The following is an 18,286-nucleotide window of genomic DNA, read 5'->3' on the forward strand; positions in this document are numbered from 1 at the left end:
GCGGGGTGGAGCCTCCATCGGCTGTGCCACCAGGGTAATTGTTCAGAGCCTCAAAGTAGGGCGCAGTCACACACATGATTGCTTACTCCCCAATCCTAGGACAGTGGGTGGGGAGAGACCCATTAATAGCTCCGTAATGTAAACTTACTATCCAAATAGGGTGACTGGGGGATCCCTGGGTGGCTCAGCGGTTTAGCACCACCTTCCGCCCAGGGTGTGATCCTGGAGACCCGGGATCGAGTCCCGAGTCGGGCCCCCGCATGGAGCCTGGTTCTCCCTCTGCCTGTGTCTCTGCCTCTCTCTGTCTCATGAATAAATGAATAAAATCTTAAAAAAAAAAAAAACTAGGATGACTGTCACTTGTCAGTGGTCCTGACATTGAATTAGTCCAGATCACATCTCTCAGTTCGGGTTCGGTGCCCCCTCAGCAAGTGTCTTCAGGATTGCATGTTGCAGACACTCCAAGTAAGGCAGAGCTACTCGAGGAAGAAGGTTGCCTCTCTGACCTCGGGGTCCTAAACGTAGTAGGCGCACAGTAACATGATTTTGTTGCAAGCGCGGAAGAATGAACTGTTGCAAGAAGGACAGCTGGGCATTTCCCTTTCTAAATGACCGTTTTGCTCTAGCAGGCAAAAGCAAGTCCAGCAATCCGAAATACCGTTTCTGTGGTTTTGTCCTCCAGCATTCAATTAGGGATTCAGTCCATCTCACTCCCTCCCGCCTTGTGTTTCTGGTAACCCAAAACACAGAGGAGCCAATCGTCCTCATCATTCGCATCAGGCTATACAAACTCCTGATCTGACGTCAGGCCATATTGCCATTGCCATCGTCTTGCCACTGATGGCACTGGATCCCCTTAATGTAGGTCCTGTTACAGAGATGATGGTCTCTCCAGAGATAAAAGGATAATCGTCCCTGTCAGAACATTTTACATTCACTTGGAATGGACAGGAGTATACATGCACACTCTACATCTATGTTAACTCTCTCTCTCTCTCTCTCTCTCTCTCTTAAGATTTTATTTATTTATTCATGAGAGACAAAGAGGCTGAGACACAGGCAGAGGGAGAAGCAGGCCCCATGCAAGGAGCTTGATGTGGGACTCGATTCCAGGACTCCAGGATAACGTCCTGGGCTGAAGGCAGGCGATAAACCGCTGAGCCACCCAGGGATCCTCTGTTAACTCTCTAATCTCTTTTAACGCTCCAGTGACCTGCTATAATGGATCTGGAAAAAAAAAAATCCAAATCACCTGGACATCCAGCAGACTGTCACATAGTCCATATAATAATCCCTTGCTAAGCAAACTGAATGGGCAAGAAGTGACTAGTATCTTGGAAGCCTTGATAAAATACATGGACTCTAGAAGGTGGTGCATATATCCTACAAAGATACATAGCAATGAAATTTTTAGAGGTCCTAAACTCTGGGACATGTTAAATTATTCCTTCCAAATTAAGGGAAGCACTACCCTATCTTGCACATCTGGTTGCTAAAAAGGAAGTTCAATGTCTGGTATGCCTTTTTGAATTCCAGAAGCAGCTTATTCCATATCTGGAAAATACTGCTTTGATCAGTACACCAGATAACAATAAATGTCACCAGTTATGTGGGGACAACAGCAAGAAGAGCCTGTACTAAGTCTGGGCTGCAGTGTAGGCAGCCCTGCGGATTAATCTGACAAATGCCTTGGAATGAGACGTTTAAGTGGGAAAAGCTGCCATTTGGAGTTATGCAAGCCAAGGCTGCTGATACTGATACCAAAGTTTTTTATTTCTTTTTTTAACATTTTTTAAATTGAAGTTCGATTTGCCAAGATATAGCACACCCAGTGTTCATCCAGCCCCTCCCCGGGGACTCCATCTCAGGAGGCTGAGATCACTGCCACAGCTGAACCAAGAGTCAGATGCTTAACTTATTTTGCCACCCAGGTGCCCTCCCACTCCGAAGTTTAACACCAAAAATTCTTCAGATCTTTTCTCTTCATGTGCATCTCAGCTAATCATTAGAGTCTTAAAGTTTGTATAAATACAAACTCTGATTTTTATTAATATTTTGAGGCACTAATAAAAATTCTGACAATTTCACTTTCTTAGCTTAAGCTTTTTACAGGTTGAAAATTTGCTAAATCATACTTTGAGAGTTATTCTATTAAAATTCATAGAGAATCCAAATGCTATCTTTTCTACAATTTAACTCTTAGCTTCTCCAGGGATGGTCTCCTGGATTAAACCAGATCTCTGATACCACCATTCTCCTCTCTCCTGTCATAGCACATTCTGTCTCTACTAGTGATTCTCAGACTTTTTGGCGCTTTAGAATCACCTAAGGAGATTTTAAACAGCCTGTTGCTGGGGCCACACTTCACACTAATTCAGTCAGAATCCCTCAGGTGGGACTTAGAGACAGCAGCTTTTGTTTGTTTTTGTTTTTGTTTTAAATCTTGTGGTGATTCCAAATCTGGTGGTGATTCTAATTAGAAACCAAGTTTAAGAACTATATATATATAATATATATATAATATATATATTATATAATTATATAAATTATTATATATTATATATAAATATAAATATATATAAATAAATATAAATATATATAAATATTTATATATATAAATATTTATATATATAAATATATATAAATTATTATATATATAAATATATATTATATATATAAATATATATATATATATATATTTGTTTGTTTTCTTTAGAAGGCATTACCACTCCCTATTTCGTTTCATTCTTAACACCTCAACAAAAAAGGATCTCCCTGAATGAATGGACTTTCCTACCCTATCATTCATTTACTGATCTACACAGTAGAGAGTATGTGATTTTCTAGACAGTCAGTTGATCAACACAGCCATTTAACAGATAGAAACTTCTTAACAAAAATATTTTTACTTTTAAAATATGTAGCATAATTTTCAAAATAAAATTTATGCGTTTGTTTTATGCATGGGGAAATACAACAATATATAAGAGAATATAAAGGCGAATTTCAGAATTCTATAAAAAATATCTGATCTAAATTTGCATTAAAGAGGTATGGTTGTTATTGTCTTTAGTATACATTGTTCTGAATTGAAGAAATCCTGTTCATACAACTGTACTACACTCCCTCAGTAACCAAAGAAGAAGAAGAAAAGAAGAAGAAGAAGAAGAAGAAGAAGAAGAAGAAGAAGAAGAAGAAGAAGAAGAAAGAAGAAGAAGAAAGAAGAAGAATGAAAAGTTGTGAGCATCTCATGTGAATAAGAAAAAAAATGATAGTATTTTATGGAGGTTTCTATTTTATAAAGCATCAATCTCTATCTCAAATTGAAAATAATTATTTGTATTCAAAGGCATTTCACAAAGTTAAAGCAAATAAATAAATAAATAAATAAACCAAAGTACTCCATTTTTGGAACTTTTAATCAGATGTATACCTACTGTTTGGCACTAGAAGACTGTAGGAATCAGGATCCAGAATGCACATACCTAGGGTATGTAAATAGTTGCAAAGGGTTTTTTTTTTTTTTGATAACTTACTAATAAAATTTTTATTTGTAACTGATTTGATTCACCAATGAGAAAACCAAAAAAAAAAACCAACTAAGATCAATGATGTGAGGTGACATCATAATTTTAGGGCAGCCCGGTGGCTCAGCAGTTTAGCGCCAGGGCCTTTTAGCAGCCAGGGCGTGATCCTGGAGACTTGGGATCGAGTTCCACTTCAGGCTTCCTGCATGGAGCCTGCTTCTCCTTCTGCCTGTGTCTCTGTCTCTCTCTACTCTCTGTGTCTCTCATGAATAAATAAATAAATAAAATCTTAAAAAAAAACTCAGATTGATTTATGCATTATACATCTTAGAGATGACATATCTAAAGCTTAGGAGCCATACTAACTTATTCAACCTGTAAATCAGTGCCAAAGAGCAGCTTTAACTCTTTTCTTTTCACTCAAAATTTCACCTCTGATTAAAAATAAACACACAATTCTAGAAGGTCACTTTTATTGTGGTAGTAAGGAGTTATAATAATCATCTCAAATATTGAAGGAATAAATATTTCTAATACAAAGAATTATAGGAGAATACTATGAAAAATTATATGCCAACAAATGGAAAAATTTGTAGAAACATGGTCTTCCAAAACTGAACCTGGAAGAAATATAAAAAATTGATAAAAACAATAAAGTTTTTATCATGTAAATTTCCAAAAGCAGACTGTTGTTTTCAAACAGTCCAATAAACTTTTTGCTTTTTCTTTCTCTGAAGGAAAAGAGTATAAACAGAATACTATTTACAGCTGATACTTTTTAAGATATAATTTCTTTTCTGCTTAAGTGAGAGCTAATTGGCTGATGAATCTGTCTTCATGTGGTAAAGTACAAAGCTGATGAAAGTAGAAAATTTCTATTACTGTTCTTCCTTTCATTGGCAAGTCACTTAATATTTTTGGTATAGAAATCCCAAACCCATTCTGATGCATTATGTACTCTGTGTTTTTACATAAGATCAAATATTTCAATAATTTGGCATTTTGAGATAATTCACATTAAAGATCAGCAGTGATTTTTTTTTGTACTAATATACATTTAATGATGGCAAGTTAATTGCTGCCAGATATGTCTTGCCAGGCATGTTTCTTGAAAAATCTCTGTAAATTCATGACCCAAAGGTAATATTTTGTGTCTTCAGCTATATCTTTGACTAGAAACCACATGAGATATTAATCATCCTTCTCTGCAGCCACAACCATGATTATACGAAAATAGCCAAAGTGACTTCTGTGTAGCTTATTAGGTGAAGCCAAGTACTCCCAAGAAGAAAGGATAACATTTCTAGTTAACAATATTAATAATCTATGATTAAGAATTTATTGTGAACTCTGAATCCATTTATAATTTATTTATCATATACCTATAGTACTGTAGGAACTTGTGGTGAATTGGAAAAAAACATGGAACTTGGAATGACAGGCTTCCTTCTAAGTCCCTGCTTCTCAAAGGTGCTTCCTGGGTAGGAGGCATACCCTGTATTCCAGTACAAACCATAATTTAGAATATCTGACAAACACATGGGGAATCTGTATTTTTATCAACTACCCAAGAGAAATTTTGAGAACCTCTGTTATTCCCACTTCTGCCTAAGTTTTTCTACTCTATAAAGCACGGTTTCTCAACCTCAGCACCATTGGTTAGCTGTTGTCTGGGGCTGTCCATGCTTTCTTTGTAGGATGTCTGGCAGCATCCTTGGCTCCTACCAACTAGAGACCAGTAGCACCATCCCCTAGGTGTGACAATTGCCAAATGCCTCTAGGTGGCAGAGTGCCCCAGGTGGGATCACTGCTTAAAAGAACAGGACGTGAGTGCTATTTAAGGGCCTAAAAAGATTTGTTGCAGCCACACTGAACCAAATGGATCTCAAATACCTGAATGTTAGGGCCAATACTTACTTTTGCTAGAATTAGCATAGACTCCATTAAATGGAAAAAAAATATAAATATATACATATATATTGTATGTCTTATAATAGTGTATTTTCTTTGAAGATATTGTAGTCCCAATATTACATTTGTATATTTAATTGTACTATTTTTTATCTAAAATAGGGGAATAATTTAGGGTCTTGGGATTTCTGTTGTTTCTGGCTTTAAGATGTTCTCATAACATATATAACCCAGATATAGAATAAACATGAGAATATTTTGGCATCTTAGTGCTGACCTATTAGGGCATGAAATAAATATTTTAAAAGAAAAAAATTCTAGAGTCATAGTAATAAAAGAAAAGATCTATAGACAGGAGGATGCTTTTTTTTAGAGGAAAAACTGTCTGAAGTGCATATACAAAAAAGCCCAATTTTTTTCCAGAACCCAAGAAGACTGAAAAAAGAAACAAAAACCAATAGAGTTATGGGAATCTTTCTTAATTTTTTTTTGTTTTCTATTGTTTTGTTTTTTTAAGATGTCAACCACTTAGGGTGAAATTTTAGGACTAAATAGATCAGTCAAGGATAGACCTACATGTTCTATTTCTATTTTCTGACTTTGGTGAGGTAACAAGGATAAGGAGATTATATATATATATCAAGGATATATATACTCTTGGATTCTCTTGACCAGTTAGTAAAGCTGTCAAAGTTATTTTGTTTGCAATTGAAAATGTAACTGAATAAGTTTTGGAGGGTGTTCAGTTCCACTGATCCTCAATATTTTTTTCTTTCCTGTTTCTTTCCTGTTTGTTAGAGCAGTAACAAAACCATGGCAGCATTTAGCATTGGATCTTCCCATGGTACCATGCAAAGTCTGAAAGAGGAAATCTCTGTCTTTGTGTATCTTTTTGTGTTTCTCCTAATTTTTTCTAGAATCCTGCTGCCTGTAGGTCCCCCTTCATGTTGTTCCATGTCATTTTATGCAGTCACGAATGTCTTTTTTAAAAAGTGCCAATCTATGTGACTTCATTATTAGACACATACCACTATTTTACATGTGCGAAGTTCACAATGAATTCCTACTACATTTTCTCATAATGGCTATGAAACAGATCTCCAAGGAGTATTGACCCACAGAAAGTAGAGTAAGAAAATATAAAAAGGAAGTAAAAGATATGCTGAAATCATTCTTAAAATAGATGATTAGTGACTAGGAGCAATTAATGTGCAATCTGTTGATAGTGTATCATTTGCAGAAAAGGAATTGAAAACTTTTATTCTTTGAAAATGAGAGATTTAATTTATCAGTTCTGTTACACTGCCTGATAATAATACTACTGGTGGCAATTTTGTTTCATTACGTTAGGTATCTTGTATGCTAGCATTGGGAATATTTTTAACACAAAGTTTCTGGTTATGTTATTTTTGTAACTCAGATAGCCATTTGGCTCTTGTTCTGAATAATAAATAAGTAGAAGTGAAGTCTAAACCTTTGACAAAAGTATGCGTCTTTTTTTTTTTGTCTGACTGCTGTAATATTTCCTATCATTGATGTAAATATTGCCCGAAGTACTTTTATCCGAGCATGTATGATACAAATAGAGCACATACAAAACAATTCACACATAATTATTGTTTTCAAAAGAAGTGTTCAAGACACCAACACTGTGATGTGAAGTCTCCTTATTTTTTTTTGAAAGTTGGAAATTATTATAAAACAAATAACAATATGACACAGAAAAACACATTTGCAGATCATATGTGATATCAACCTGCCTGTAGTTCTGGTTGTAGGTTTAATCCTTTAATTTTAGAAATGATGTAATTCTTATAAAATGAATCACAGTCTATTTGTCATAGAGCTGGCAATAGCAATGAGAGTTCATAAATCATTCCTTACGCACACACACACACACACACATACACACAATACCCATTAATACTAATGAAAACATTCTTTACATGCCTTATTTAAAAAAATATCTAAATATTACTATATTATATGAGTATAATAATAGTATAATAATAAAATATCTGTTAATATACCTGGGCATTTCGGTCTACCAAACATAGAGAATATCTTATTATCTGGATATCTAGTAATTTTAGAACATCTGAAAATTCTAAAGCTCCTTTTAAATGGAATCTCCTAAATCACCACATCCTAGAAAGGACAAAATAATTCCAAATGTGGAGAATTCTGCTTGGTATCATGACAGATTATTCCCTTACAAGCAGAAATCAGAAAAAAAGTGGAAATTTGGGGATCCCTGGTGGCCCAGTGGTTTAGCGCCTGCCTTCCGCCCAGGGTGTGATCCTGGAGACCTGGGGTGGAGTCCCACATCAGGCTCCCTGCATGGAGTCTGCTTCTCCCTCTGCCTGTGTCTTTGCCTCTCTCTCTCTGCATCTGTCATGAACAAATAAATAAAATCTTCAAAAAAAAAAAGAAAAGAAAAGAAAAGAAAAAAGTGGAAATGTATGCACCTTTCGACATTCCAAAATGATGTTGGCATTTGAGGGCAATTATTTACATGGAGATTTATGTACTGCTTAGCTTATTTATCAAATTTGCATTCTAAGCAGTGGATTTCAGAGTGTTGACATCTGTGTTTTCCTGCAGTTATCAAAATAATAAATGATGTACAATATCAGTTGTACTTTTGAGTTCTTTATGTATAATTGATCATATCTTCCAGCCTAACTCTGAGATTTTGCTTGCATTCTGAATGCCTCCTCAATGTCATCTTTCTTTCTATTACCTCCTTTTCCTTGGTATCTTCTTACTTCTAAAGATGCCAGATAGCTAAATGACATATTAATTTATAATAAATTCCCACATATGTCAACCTGTTATCATAAAAGAGAGCTCAGAAAGAAAAAAAAAAAACTTGGTTATGGGTCCTCCTGACTGTCCACTGAGTCTTCCTTGTTTTTGTATTTTCCTCCTTTAGTCTATTCTGCATTCTATCTGGAAAGATTCTTCCCCAAACACTGCTTTGAGTAGGTCATTCCTCTCCTGAAAACCCAAGATATTCCTCATTACCTAGAATTCTATATACAAACTTTTCTTAAAATAGTGTTAAACATAATTTCCATTTATAATGTTCTCTATGCTTTCTTTATTAAAAGTAAAATTATAGCAAATTTATGTGTTAATTATATGTTAACCTTATTTGTCCAGATGATCTTTTAGGCACTTTTTCCCCTTCATGGACTTCTCAAAAATATCAGTCATACCTGCAGATATTGATTTCTCTTTCTAAATATGGGTATTTCACTCTCATTATTGTAAACAATAGGGTTTTGTTTTTTCTTAGGAGAATTTCTTTTCCCCAGACAGGAAGTAGAAAGTTGTTCATATATTTGCTATCTTCTTGACTTTGTTTTTTCAAGAATGCCAAAATCCTGGTGGGATTTTTAATTTGGCTACCCGGAGAGAAGGGAAAATACATCTTGTGATGGAAGAAAAAAAGTAAAAGAGAGGACTAGCTCATGAGTTAGTGGGCAAAGACAGGCAAGTAGCAAGCCTGCTACTGCATACAGTCTTAGTACAGGTATAAAAATCTCAAAAGACAATGACTTGATTTCACTACATATGTGGAGAAGAGAATTTATATGTCCTATTTCCAGAACAAGCAAAGATCATGTCCCACATGGCATGGAAATAGTAGTCAGCAGTATTCAAAGGGCTATAGTCTTGGACCACATTTAATCTGAATTTAGTAATTTTACATTTTTCACACATCCAAGGATGTAGAATAAGATTTTATCCTCATTCACAGATCCATCTATTCTCCAAGATTGAATTTAAACTGTGCCTTTACTCTAAATTTTTTCTGAAATAGTCCCAGCTTAATTCATTCCTTTTTTGGTATATTGATTTGGCTTGGTGATTATCATTTTCCTCATTTTTTGATACTTAAAAATATTTTTAAAATAATTACTTACAAGAAAATATGTTATAAGAAAACGTTGAGCCTGCAAATAGTCTTTATGATTTCAATGAACCCACTGCAAATTTTCTACATTTCTTGGCATCTCATGAGTACCAGGATTGTTTCCTGAGCAGTGTTGAGAACCAATATTAGTAGGTTTTTGAATTTTGTAACTTAGCTTGTTGTACTAAAAATATGTGACAAGCTTCGAATAAGTATGAAATGCATCAAATACAAGCTGATAAACGAACAAATGCTCTGGAAGTCTGTCAATATTCTTTCGGGAATGTTCTCTTTACTTCATTTACTTTCCCTGGTGAATACATTTTGAGATCATATTGGAACTAAAAATAATTCAAAACAATAAAAAATAAATCCTATTAAACTTCATGGTCATTTTTAAAATGCAAAACTCCATTTCACTCATATATTGTAAATATAAGTCAAGTTCTGCATGCTCTATTGATTTCTGTGATATAACAATCTCCCTTAATCCCTGGTCTTGGATGGCCAATCTATACAGCTGGGCCCTTTAAACCTCTACATCTAGGCTGAGCAGTGCCTGCGGTTCTGAGATAAATCATGTCCTCCATTCAGGTCACAGACCTCCTTTATGTCAGGCTGGCTCTAGCCCAAGGCAGGTAATTAGATTTTTGTCTTTTTGATAAAAACAGTCATTCCCTTGAGAACACTGGTAGTTTCCGTCTGGTCCTTTAGTCTCTTTGCTTACCCAAACAATATGTTGGATGTTTTATATATAGTATTTCATTTAATACAGAGGAAAGCATTAAAATGCTTTCAGAATATTGGTTTCAAAAATAACAGTACAATTATTAGCTTCAAAAGAGTAAATATTTGTTGAAATGTCAATAGTTTTTAAAATAAAGATCACAAATGTAATAGGCGATAAATATATAGTGGATGGGATATCTGATTGTTTTACACAACACTCATTTCATCTTTCAGACAGCTCCCTGATTCCACCTTTCCTTAGTCCAAAGTGTTTAAACTTTCTGCATCACATCCTATGGAAGAACAATAAATTTACATGCACACACTCAAACATACATATGAAATAAAACATGTAGAAAATATTAATTACTGCTATTAAGAATGATGCATTGTGATAATTTCCTTTTATTATCTTCTAGAATATTATTTTAAAAAATGGTGTAGAAATCGATGTATTACTAGCACTAAGTGATGAATTAAGGGATGAACATATAACCCAGTCACAGGAAAGAAAGTCTCAGGAAAGAAAAGGAAACTTTATTGGTATATGAGCAAACCAATTGGAGACTTCACCTGTGTGAAACTTTAGGGTCACACTCCACTACAGAAGAGTGAGTGGGGACCTACAAAGAAAAAAGGACTCATATGTGAATCTAAGATACAAAACAAATGAACATAAGGGTTAAAAATAAAAGGAGAGAAGGGCAAACCATAAAAGAGACTCTTAATTATAGAAAACAAACTGAGGGTTTGGTGGAGGTGAGGTGGCAGGGGATGGGCTATTGGATGATGGGTATAAAGGAGGGCTCTTGGTGTAATGAGCACTAGGTGTCATATTTAAGTCATGAATCACTAAATATGACTCTTGAAACTAAAAAAAAAAAAAGGACTCTCATGACATTGTATGTGTATTATATCAAGCTTTGTCTGAAATCAGCCATTCCTGGGCTTTCAGCTATGTAAATTTCCTTTAATGTTTAAGTAACTTTGTTACTTTCAATTTTTAAAGAGTGCTTTTTTGCTGCATATATCCTTAAAAGTTGATCTTATAGAATGAAATTTAAATTATACTTTTTTTTTTACTTTTATCAACTAGATACCATTTATTTATAGAAAACCTTAAATAACTGAAAAAGAGATATCATTTTTCAAGGATCTAAGATGGGATTGTAAGCTATTCACGGATAATGGGGTAGAAGAGCTTATTTTAAATTTATTGCTTGCCTCAGTGAAATCTAAGTCAAACAACTTTGCTTTGTTATTGACAACTTAAATCCCTGAGGAACAAATTATCCTCAAATGATTATAACAAAAGTAGTGAGAGCTATATTTGTGAGGACAGGTATCACAACTATTTGAAATGAAACTGGCATTTCTGGCATTTATAAATGCACGTTTCAGGGATATTACCTGTGTGCTTCCAAAGCCTTTTAGAAAAAGTCTGGGGAATGCCTGGTATGAACCTAGAGATTCTTCATAAAAGTGGGGATGGAAGGACAACACCAGGATCCCTTCAATAGACCATCCTGGCCTGGGTGAGGCACCCTAACATAACAAAGGAGCTAGTGTGCTTTCTGGCTTAAGACACTAGGAAGTTACAATGGAGAAAGATGAAACTCAGAGGTCTGGTGTTAGGAAAACTAAAAACAAAAAGATTTTGTTGTTGTTTGTTTTTTTAACTGAGGGATGTCATAATTTTAAAGATGATGACATAAAATTGCATCTGTTTTTATTTATAGGCAATGATGGAATCTATAAAACAGCTACCTTAACAAATGAGTTTTAAGTTTTCAAGATAGAAGACCACGGGCACCTGGGTGGTTCAGTCAATTAATCATCTAACTCTTGGTTTTGGCTCAGGTCATGATCTCAGGGGTGAGATCCAGCTCAGCTTCTAGCCCCAGGCTCTATGGCAAGTCTGGTTGAGATTCTCTCTCCCTCTCCCTCTTCCTCTCCCCCTCTCTGTTTTCACTCTCTGTCTCTCCAAAATAAAATAAATTAAAAAAAAAAGACCAATGTATAAAACTGGTCTGTTGACTTTATATATAGTAGCTACAAATAATCATAAAATTAAAATTCAAAAACAGTATCATTTAGTATAACATTAAATTATGAAATAATAAATATGGCAAAAGTTGTGGAAGTACTAAACTCTAAAAACTACAAAACATCACTGATAAAAATCAAAGAAGATCTAAATAGATTCACTTTGTTTATGAGTCCAAGGACTCACTATTATTGTTGAATTCTAATTCCCCATATTAATTTGTAGAATCAATGCAATATTGTTGAAAGTCCCAGTAGAGTTTTGTAGGAATTAAGTTTATTTAAAACTCCAAAATGTAATGGCAAATATGTAAAATAGTCCTGGAAAAACAATACTAGGATGAAGAAGTCCTTTTTTATTAAAATCCTCCACCTTTTTCTTTCTTTTGGAGGCAGGGGCATGGGGAGTAGGAGTTGGAGGAGATCTCTCTGGAAAGTTTTACCTCAAAATTCTTTCTCAACCTAGGTTTCTCTGCTTCCCTGATTATACTCTCCTCGATGCCCTACACAGCAGTTTGAGTGTTGGCACCAAATCCCACCAGAATAGTCAGACATTGCAGATCCAAAGGGGACAAAAAGGAGAAATAAGAGCAGCTCTCGCTCTGCCTTACTTTTTTTTTTTTTTAATGAAATCCTGCCTTAGGCAGCAGCCACTCACCACCCAACACACAACCATTTTAACAACATTTAACCCCTAAAGTGTTGTCTCATAGTTTTCTCTAACTTGATCTCTATAGTTTCTCAAATGCAGATCATGCAGGAGGAAGCCTGTTCCAATTCAGTATCTTGTAAGAAACATAAATGGATGTTAAAGAGATTATTTTCCCCAAAGAAATTTATAACCTCGGAAGGATGTGATTTCTCAAGTCGTCTGGACCACCTTGCCTGGTTGTGTTAAGTAAAAATGTCTGTGGAATTGGATGAGAATAGCACAGCAGAAACATTGCTAGGATGAAGTTATGTGTGTGCCTGTCTGAGTGTTTCTATCTAAGCCTTATATCTGTGTGTGTGTGTGTGCGTGCGTGCGTGTGTGCCAGAGAGACAGAGAAATCAATGGCATATTTGGGAAGCTGGATGTTATGTCTGATGCATCTGAACTTTCCAGTTAATGACATGATACATTTCCTTCCTTTTTGCATGCTATTTGAGTTGGAATTCTGATCCTGATAATAAGAGTTTTGCTTAATAGACAAGACATTTCTGTGTGGGGCTAGTATTAGTGTTCTGGGTGACCAATTCTTCCTCACTGTAAGTTTTTCCCTGCCTGAGATCAAAATGAGAAACTTTGAAAATTATTTGAAAGATGCATGCTATGGGGAGACCTAGGTGGCTCAGTAGTTGAGCATCTGCTTTTGGTTCAGAGTGTGATCCCGGGATCCTGGGATCAAATCCCACATCAGGCTCCACCCAGGAAGCCTGCTTCTCTCTCCACCTATGTCTCTGCCTCTTTATGTGTGTCTCTCATGAATAAATAAATAAATCTTTAAAAAAAGATGTTTGCTATGCAGCTTCAAGGCATCTGAAAACATTGAATTAAAAATTTATGACTCAGATGAGGAATTTTGATATATTTCATTATTTTATCTTTATTAGCATGCAAAAAAAGTGGTAGTACTATTTCTTAGGCATTGGTTTCTTATTATTATAGAAATTATTTTAAAGTGACTGAATAAAAGTTGAGAAAATACCATTAAGTTTTAGTTTCCTAAATAAGAAAAAAATTATTGTAGTGTGTTAGACATCAATATTAACCTGAGGAGCAATTGTTTATGATACCAATCAGTAACTAGGTCTGAAGATCATTTTTGTGTTTTCTCAGAATATAGAGGGGACTTCACTTAACTGATCCCTCTATATTCATCCCCCTAACCTCACAGCTGAAATTCATGCCCAGGTTTCAACAGTGGCAGGTGCAAGGGTTAGAGAAGACAAGTGAAAGTAGAAACAACATTGGTGACCTTGAGCTTCCACCCTTTTCATCAAGAAGATTTTGGGATCAGTAGAAGAAAAAGGTATCTCACTGGAACTTATCTCTGAGGGATTGTCATGGCATGTAGCAGGATCAGTCATCTTAGCCAGAGGTAGGGCTCCATCCTTGAAGCACAGCCAGACTTTGGAGGTTAACCTTAAATTGACATGATAGCCTCTTTGGGGCAGTTTGATTTCCTGTCACAACATTCCGAACCCTGATAATTTTCTGCTTTGTATTTATGGGAAATAATAGTGTAGCAACCCGTTTCTGTATTCTACAGAATGTGGGTGAGAAATCCTCTGGCATTTTGTGAGTGCCTGCATTCCTCGAAGCTAAGAAAATAAAGAGGACCAATCTTCATGCCTGCTTAAAAACAAAGAGATATTCTGTGCCACAGTAGAGGATTGAGCCATGAGAAATTGCTCTTAATGCTGATCTGAGCACTATGAAGATTTGGGGTACCACTGTGGAATGACATTGGTGATAATCCAAGCTGAGGAATCTGAACACACATACTTATTGAATAATTAACTGAGATAAATTAAATGACATATTACAATATTTGGTTTATGATGGTTACATAATGAATGCTAGTAATCATAGTTATTATATTATTATTACTACTGTCACTACTATAGTTTTGCCTCAGCCAGGCTCTGATTGTGATTTTTGGCAACGTTTAAAACCTTTGAGCCAACGTAGGGACTTTTGTCTTCCATTCCAGGGAACACTACACTAGCATAGTATCCTACAATATATACCATTATGTCTTATTCCATAATACACCTTTAAAATTTTTGTCAAATATCTAGATAAGTCCTTAATTTTAGCAAAATTGTTCTCAAATATGTATTTCCACATGCCTATGAATCCATGTGCATCTGTCATCACCAGCGGAAAAAGAAAACAGAACAGCTTATCCTAGCAAGTGATATTTTAATTAAACTTTGGATTTGTCTGTGTCCTGACTTTTAAAAGCCAGCTTTCTCTTCTTTAGATTCTGTTCTTACAAATGCAACTTTGTTTGACTCTTATCATAGGAAGCGTTAGGATGGAAGTTACAGTTGTTCTGTCTGTAGATATTTAAGCATTGCCAGCCACTTGAGGATGGCTCTTGGCAAAGGCAAAGCTGTTGAAACACATAGGTTGCGCCATATGCAAAATGTTGTGTCCCTCACTACATTTCCTTCGATTTTAAACACTTTGGAGCCAGTGACTTGGAACATGATGTCATGTAGAGCTGGCTTTACACTTCAGTGAAAGGAGAAAACTTAGCAGATAATAAAGTTCCTTTATATGGTGTGGTGATAGAGAAACAATTAAAATTTACAACATATTCTTTTTTTCTTGCTCTATTTTCTTGAACTCAGAACCTTATAAAACTTACTAAATCAGCTGAGTTTGAGCACAAGTTTTCATATCAAATTACATTTGTTCTTGTACTTTCTTGAGAAAGCTACAAAATGTTCCCATAGGCACCACATCTCCCTACTCCTTGATATGTGTGTGAACAAAAACAGTGAGACTTCGGGGGGCTGAAAAAATTCCAAAATATGAAGCTAGTTGCTGACCTTTAGAGTGAAGTTATGAAAATGAGGGGAAGACAGATGTCTAAGTGATGTTCTCTCACTGCACTTAGAAGTCCCATTAAAATATTTTCTTACTTTAAAATAATCTTAAACAGTCATAAAACATATATGCTGCTCCCAACTTCCACTTGCAAATTATTAATGTTATTTGCCTGCCTCATAGTTGACTTAAGGTAAGCAGTTTAAAAATAGCACAAAGTACACATCATGTTAAAAAAAAACTATTAAATCAAGTTTTGCAAATGGTGGAAACTTTGACAATATATTAGGAAAAATAAGGTATATTAGTGTGTTGATACATGCAACACAAAGATGACAGTGGTAAAACATGATCCCTGTACATAAAGTTAGTTCAGGACTATTCAACTAGGTAAAAAGAAACATTAGATAGTTTTCTTAAACTGAACTTGATACTAATTTTCCTAAGGAGCAAATTGCTTCATGTTGCTTTAACAGTAGTTGTTAGATGATTGGTATTGGAATTCTAGTTTTCATGTAGCCACTGACCTTGTTAGCTAAGTCCCTTTGTTTTTCATTATGATTCCCCAAACCATTTGCTGGTGAAAATATTTTACCTAAAAATGCCCTGAGAGTTTTCCTTTTCTTCATCCTGTTTTTCAACTACAATTAATATATTTTTGGGAGTACTGTTGAAAAATTTTGGTCCATGATCAATGTATAAACATCTGGTGAACAATGGCTATGGACAAAGAACTGGAATGCGCAGAACGCAAAGAAAAGTGTGATGTGTAGTGCCGTTGTTTGGAAGAAAAATACTGCATGATTTTGCATTGGCAACTTTTGATGAATGCTATGCAGTGATGGCAGCGGGTGTGGCTTGAGTGAAGGAGAGTTTTTCTCCTACATAATCTACATCGAGGCACCCAAGCATGCACTATACATGAAGAGTCTTTGATGTGAAAAGACATTTTAAGACAGGTCCTGTCCTTTCCCCTCTCATGCAGCTAATTCTGAAAGCAACTGGAGCTGTCATTAATGCTACTGTGTTTTGCAGAAAGCAAAGTTTTTCTGTCTCTATGCTTTCTTCACAATAAGTAACAAAACTTTACAAAAGATCTCTGGTTGGGACCCTTGTATGGCTCAGCGGTTGAGCATCAGCGGTTGAGCAACTTTCATGGTTGAGCCATGAAATTTAATAGGATCCTGCAGTCCGGGATCAAGTCCCACATGGCTCCTTGCATTGAGCCTGCTTCTCCCTCTGCCTATGTCTCTGCATCTCTCTCTTATCTGTGTCTCTCATGAATAAATAAAATCTTTTTTTTTTTTTAAATCTCCCTGGTTATCAATACAATAAAATTATTTCCATATCTTGAAAATAATCCAAAATAAAAGTTTCTTAAACAGTTAGAAGAAATTTTGCCAAGACGAATGAACTTACAGAACAAGCGCTTTCTCCAGTTTCTTTGCAGGTGAAGTTCTCTTAAAATAAGATTAAATCATCTTATTAAATGAATGGCGTTTCCAGACTCAGATAATCCTCAGTATGCCTTCAGAATGTAGTCAATCTAGATTCTCAGTTTTGCTGATGTGTGCTCCTCATTCTTTGAGCACCTCCAAGCTTTTGGCATAAAAGTATGTTTCAGGTACTGCTTGCTGTTGGTATGTTGGAAAAGCTAAGGATTATTTTTATATATACGTATGTGTATGTATAAAAAATTAACATTTTTTCTTTTTCCCTCCTAGTGTGTAACTCCCTTCTATTATACTTACTGTTAACTTCATTTTATCGATTTCTTGACTAGAACCAAGCTCCCATATCTGCCACAAAGTCCTCTTCTGAACGGGACACCACCCACTGCTTCCTTCCTTTAGGGCAGGCTTCACTCTACACCCAACCCCAAAGAATACTCATCTTGCTTTGGTTCCAATTTGTGTTACTTTAGAAGTGAATTGTAAGGTGAGAAAAAGAACACAAAACAACAAAGCATATAAACAACTAGTGAGGAAATTGAATAAATAATCTACCTATATAGGAAACAAAAGATGTAAAATAGTTAAAAACAAAATATGAATGATATATATAAAGATTCTTGTTACTATGAGAATGAATAAATACCTCTCTTTTAGAGTACATGAAGTTATTTCATAAAGCTGGCAATTCCATTTATTTTATTCCATACATTTATTATTTTTTTATAATTTTTTTTAAAGATTTTATTTATTTATTCATTCATGATAGTCACACAGAGAGAGAGAGAGAGAGGCAGAGACACAGGCAGAGGGAGAAGCAGGCTCCATGCACCAGGAGCCCGATGTGGGATTCGATCCCGGGTCTCCAGGATCGTGCCCTGGGCCAAAGGCAGGCGCTAAACCGCTGCGCCACCCAGGGATCCCTATTCCATACATTTAATGAGATGTGATTAAAAATACCAATAGAATAATACACATGTGTGTGTGTGTGTGTGTGTGTGAGAGAGAGAGAGAGAGAGAGAGAGAGAGATTTAACTAGCTGATTCAAAAATTCACACAAAAAAAGTGTGCATAAAGATACTGGGAGATCAGAAAAGGGCAAGTGTTGTGGAGTAATTAGAAATAGATTGCTAGGGGCACCTAGGTGGCTGAGTCAGTT

This window comes from Vulpes lagopus, chromosome 6 (assembly GCF_018345385.1).
Source record: "Vulpes lagopus strain Blue_001 chromosome 6, ASM1834538v1, whole genome shotgun sequence".
Lineage (NCBI taxonomy): Eukaryota > Metazoa > Chordata > Mammalia > Carnivora > Canidae > Vulpes > Vulpes lagopus.